The following is a 6,356-nucleotide window of genomic DNA, read 5'->3' on the forward strand; positions in this document are numbered from 1 at the left end:
CATACTAATGATACTAATGAAGTTAAAGTTTAGAGAAGAAAATACCTTGAATGTCCAGCAGCAGCTGTAGAAAGTGTGAGGTGAAGATCAGGAGTCTGTGTGAATCTTCATCAGATTCTTGAAGGAGCTCAAACAGTCCTGAAGTCTGACTAAAGCGCTGAAACGCTGCGGTTTGATTGAGATTTCAGGAGGTCGTCCTTACGGCTGAAGACAAAGCAAACGAAGCACTGGAAGGATGTGAGCAGTTGTAGGAAGCGCTGAGACTCATCAGCAGATCTACAGCACTCATTATCATCCAGATCAGGAAACACACACCTTCATTCACACTCACAAACACAACAATTACACAAACATCAACACACAACACACACTTCAACATCAGCATTTTACACTTCTATTCACACACCTCAAGCAGAACTGATTTATTCGGAGATTTTAAGTGCCATTTATTCTCTTGTTGACTTTCTCTGGCTATAACTTAGCACTGACTAAAACAACTGTCCTTTGAAGTTAAACTCAATTTCTATTAAAAACTTTAACTTTCTAAACAATTCTAAAATAAATTCCATCTTAAAAAATGTTAAAGCTAAATTTTCAAGTAATGATAATGAAATGACAGATCATCTTTCCATGTCTAGTAGTTTAAAAAAAAAATAAAAATACCAAGGAGGTCTTTGTGTGCATTTAATTCATTTATGTGAAAGAAACATAGCATTTTTAAAGTTCATTAAGAATACAAATTTTCAAGATCCAACTGGTGCTGTCATGATTCCAGTACTCAATTTTAACCATTGTGCATCAGTTTAAAAAAGTTAATAGGTCCACAGAGGACAAAAATTTCCACCTTTAGAAACTGTAATAAAAATAATTTTTATATCAAATATCTTTTTTTTTTTAGAATTTGAACCATTTAAATGACAGTTTGTTTACATAATGCCACTGGTGTTTTTTTAATGGAAAAATTAAAATACTAATTTTTTCCAAATGCTAGCCAAATTGTGTTTTCTTCGATAATTAGTCTTGTATATGTCATTTACTAACAACAACATTAATTTTGATATGTTCCTATTTCTTCCACTTTCTCCCTGCTGTTCTTCGTAAGATGATGCTCTGTCAACTTAGTAAAATTACATTCATCTTATTTGTTTCTGCTCTGTTGACATTACTCCGTTTGAATGAGTTTTGTTTACATTGTTATTTAAAGAATTGCAATTAGATTCACTGAACTTGCAAAGCTTTGTGTTCAGTGAAAAGGGAAATTATTTGGCTCCTTTGCGTATACATTACAGAGACAGCAGACAGGCGTGTTTGCATTCATGGCAATCAAATTTGTGAAGTATTGAGATTTTGCATCACTGACAGACTTTTGACAGATGGTTAGACAATCTTTTACATTTTAATAAGAAGCCCATCTTTGTTCCACCTGTGTTCAGCGCTCCTGCACTCAGTATTCAATGCAGCAGAACAAAGAGTTCATGTCACATAAAAAAAGAGACCTCAGAATTAGAGAAAAATGTAGAGTACAAATTCTATTGCAATAGTGGCGTGATATGGACCTGCAGGCTCAAATAATACAGAACAGTGATCAGAAATACCAGCATCGAGTACTCAACATGTGCACAGAGAGACATGAGTCAAAATAAGATCTAGTGCAGTGGACTCAAACTCAGTTCCTGCACAGTTTCACTCCAACCCTAATCAAACACACCTGATCCAGCTAATCAGAGTCTTCAGGATTACTACAAACTCCAAGCAGGTGTGAGCTGGAGCTAAACTCTGTAGAGCTGCGGCCCTCCAGAAATTGAGTTTGAGACCTCTGATCTAGTGTATGACCTAGATTATGAATGGGAGAGGAGACACACTATACAAAACTGAGCGAGACAATGAGACTCATAATATTTTAACCATAGGTTTAGAGGGGCAGCAGACATAGATGTTAAAATCCCCCAGAACCAACAGTCTATTGCATCGTGACACTTGATTTGACAGAAACTATGAAAACTCATGAATAAGTGTAGTACTATCTTTGGGAGGTCTGTAAATCAGGATGCACATTACCAAAGGAAGATTAAGATCGATAGTTTTGATGCCTCAAAACTAGAAAAGGCATCGACAGACAGTGGTCTACATTTGAACAGGCAACTATGAAGACGAAATATATTAATTCTGTATATTACCACAGACTGAAGATAATTGTCACAGTTACTGTGTTGATGAAGACAAACAAACATGAAGATGAAGGTTAACAGTCTTTAATAAATCCAAACACAGATATAACGCACACAAGGGAGGAAGGAAACACGTAACAATTGACAAGACTCAACAAACTTGAACTGAACAGAGAGGAACTGAAATACACAGACTAAACTAAGATAATTAACTAGATACAGGAGAACAGAATGACACACTCACGGGAAGAATGGGAAACTACGTCAACAGAACAAAACGAGCAGGAGAAATTAAACCGGGAAAAACACCACTGAAAGTCCATATTGTGGAGACATTTCACCCCCCTCCTGGAAGGGGCAACGTGGCGTCACAAAAACAAAAGGTGGGACAGAGAGGGACTTAGGGAGGAGCAGTGGTGGTGTGTGTGGCCCACACACACAAAACCATTACAGGGAGTGCCACGGAAAGGGGAACGACCTCTGTGGTTGTGACAAGACAGACAGACAGTTCAGGGCAGACAGGACATTACAGGACAGGCAGAGTTTAAACGATGGCAGAAGAAGACTGGGTATATCAGAATAAAAGTCAATCAAGTCTCCCCAGTACTTCCTCAGCTCACCATCAGTGGAGGTACAGTGGACGGGGCTTTCCTCCGCACCCCTCACACTCTCATCTGCTGGAGGATCAGACTGATGCTCCACACAGTGCGCTGGTTTTGGGCTGGACTCTCGAGGTCTGTGCCCGTACAACTGCGCTCGTGTGATGGTGTTTAATCCAGCATGTGATGAGGCAGTCGTCCAGGTTGCATGTTAGGTTGGAGAGGGCCACAAAGTTTCTCGCATGGTCCTCAAGAAGTGTGATATATGGCCATATATGAACATTATATATAAAACAATAGTTAATATATGTGAATATGTACAAACATGTGGATGACCTCTTTTTTTTTTTTTACACAGTTTACACAGTAACTTTTTTTTTTTTTTACTTTTTACAGAATATTTTGATCATATAGATAGTCATGAAAGCAGTTAAGAAAAAAGGCTCAATTTTTATTGTCATACAATACATAATAATTCTTAAAGGTACTGACAGTGTCTTGAATAACATGCTTGTAATACTGAATTTAAAAAGACAATATAGCTCATAGGTACAATGTACAAAAATGTACAAATCTGCTGAAATCACATGCATACAAACCCATCAAATACAATGTACAGGAAATTCGTTTTTGTCTTAAACTAATTTCCTGTTAAATAAATAACAACTTTCATGATTTACTCAGCCTCAAATTCTTCCATACCTTTAGAGATTTATTTGTTCTGCTGAACACAAAGGAAGGTATTTTTTAAGTACACTGCCCTGTCAAAAAAAAAAAAAAAAAAAAAAAAAAAAAAAAAAGTCACTGTTTGGATTTTAATGGGCAGATACTTAAGAGTCTATGAATGGATCATTAGCAAAATCACTGTTAAAATCCTGGTGTTAAGGACTTTTAGAGTAAAGATTTAAACTTATGAAGTTGAATTTTAGAGGATTAACACTCGCTAGTGTAAACAGCGTCCTCTGGCCGGTCTAAATACGGCCTTATAGTCTTATTAGTCTCATCTGGGACATTTGCTCGTGTGCGCGCCTCACCCATTTGAAATATTTTCACAGACGCCATTTTCTTTCCTTCCTTTCCTTTCCTTGTCCGTATGAGGATGGGAAACAACGAAATCAAGTGTTTATTCTTACACACAAAATGTGTTTTGTAATATCATGCCGTTTTATAATGATATTAATGTGCTGTATGCCGCTAAACTTTTCTCAAAGACATTTTCTTTCACTTGTGATGTGGAGCAGACAGGGAAACCCAGACAGGTTTTATCAAGGATTTTTACATTATGTGTAATATTACTTTATGTCCACATTAATATGTTGTGTGCACCTAAACATTTCTCACAATTTTTAATTGCTATGCAGGGCTGACAGCGAACGCTTTTAACAGGGAAAAGTAAGGAGTAAGTGTTTTACCTCACTTAAAATTTGTGTTTTATAACGTCATTGATTTATAGAGATATTTATGTGCTGTGCTCTCCTGAACTTTTTCTCAGAGAGATATTTTCTTTCAATCACGATGTGGAGCGGAATAAAAAGTTGGTTTTATCAAGGAAAATGCCAAAAGTAAGTGTTTTACTTCATTTACATTGTGTAATATTACTGTATGATGATATTAATATGTTGTGTGCACCTAAACATTTCTCATAGATCTGAATTGCTGTGCAGTGCTGACATGGAGGTCGCTTTTAATGAAAGTCATGTTTAAAAAAAAAATACTAATAAATAAAACATGAAATTGTATTATTTGTGTCCTTGTCAGGGTCGTGTGGAAGTAGCCATAGGGACGAGGAAATAATACAAACGTGCTTTAATAATAAAATCCAACAAGGGAACAGAAACATCAGGGAAAACACACACCAACTTAACATTAACATTAAGAACAGACCGCAAGCAAGGAACTGAACCAAACATATATAGGGTAGCTAATGAGACACAGACAGGTGTAAGGAATTAACCAGTGACCACATAACAAGAAACGGAACAGGAAAGACCAAATAAGGGCACAAGAGGGTGAAACCAACAAAACAGTCCACAGGGGTGTGACAGTCCTAAGAATATGGAAAACAGCAATGAATTAATTTTCTGATTTCTCTTCGTCGTCTTACCCTTTTTGGGATTAATGTGCTTCAAACTTAATTTTCTGCATTTTCTTTTAAGATGCTGTGATGATGACACATCCCAGAACCACTTCTGGCCAAAATGGCACAGCCTTGAACTGCAAAATGGCAGAGCTCTGGTTCAGCAAAAAGAAAAAGTTCAGAATTACAGTAGTTGCCACTTGATTGTTTACTGTTACTTCAGCCAAAAAAAAAAAAAAAATGTTTTATTTACTCACCATCAAGTTGATCCAAACCTGAATGAGCTTCTTTCTTCTGCTGAACACAAAACATGTATTGTGAGGAATGTACGTAACCATGATTACTGTCCACTCACTTCCATGGTAGGAAAACACTAAGGAAGTAAGTGGAGCCCCAAAACTGTTTGGTTACAAACATTCTTCAGAATATCGTCCTTTGTCAGCAGAAGAAAGAAGCTCAAACAGGTTTGGACCAACATGATGGTGAGTAAATAATTACATCACTTTCATTTTTGGGGAACTATCCCTTTAAATACATTTTAAATTACTTTAAAATAAATGTGTTAACATTGTTGTGTTTTGTAGCTGCAGTGATCAGTTAATTTTTGATAAGTTTTTGAAACATTAACCATTTGTCTTTAGTTCACATATTTGTAACTTATATTTAACATTTTTTATTTACATATATTTTTATATATATACATGTAATAAATACAAAGATAAACATTGTTGCCCATATATGAACATGTATTATATAGACCTATATGTTCCATATATGTGTGTATTTGGGAAAATATATGTTGCACATTTGAAAGCGGCCATTTTTGTAATATTCTGAAATATGTTGCATATATGTACAAGTATCTGACATACATTTTGTATATCTGTGTAATTCATACATGGACATATATATTATATATGTGTTTTACATATAATGCCATATTTCAGATTTTCTGAAGAGGAGAAGGAATACAGGATGGTGCATAAACAAAAAACCCCCCAAAACATTAAAAAAACGAAAAACAAAACAAGGGGACACACTCCACTTCACTTTTTTTTTTGTAGGTCGGGTCTTATGTCAGGGTGACTGTGTTGACGAAGATGAACCAACACAAAGAAGAAGGTGAACAGTCTTTAATAAATCCAAACACAGACATAATCTACACACAATCCTCAACTCTCCTGTAAGGGAAACAGGTCAATTTAGCTCAAAGGGAATTATTTAAGATTTTATTGGGAGTTTGATCAGAATCTCTGTTCTACTGCGGATCAATGAATCAGCCAGTGATTCACTGAGTGAGCCGTATAAGATCAACTCTGCAATGGATATTACTGTCCAACATACAGGGAAAACACTATTTATTAGCACAGTCATAAGATCAGCAGTTTAAGACATTGACTTGTAAGCACAAAACACAAGATACTTTTCTTTTTTAATATAAATAAGGCTTTATTGGATCAATATAAGACATAAACGAATCTAACACAGACACACATTCACACAGGTTACAGA

Source organism: Labeo rohita, chromosome 4 (assembly GCF_022985175.1).
Source record: "Labeo rohita strain BAU-BD-2019 chromosome 4, IGBB_LRoh.1.0, whole genome shotgun sequence".
NCBI lineage: Eukaryota > Metazoa > Chordata > Actinopteri > Cypriniformes > Cyprinidae > Labeo > Labeo rohita.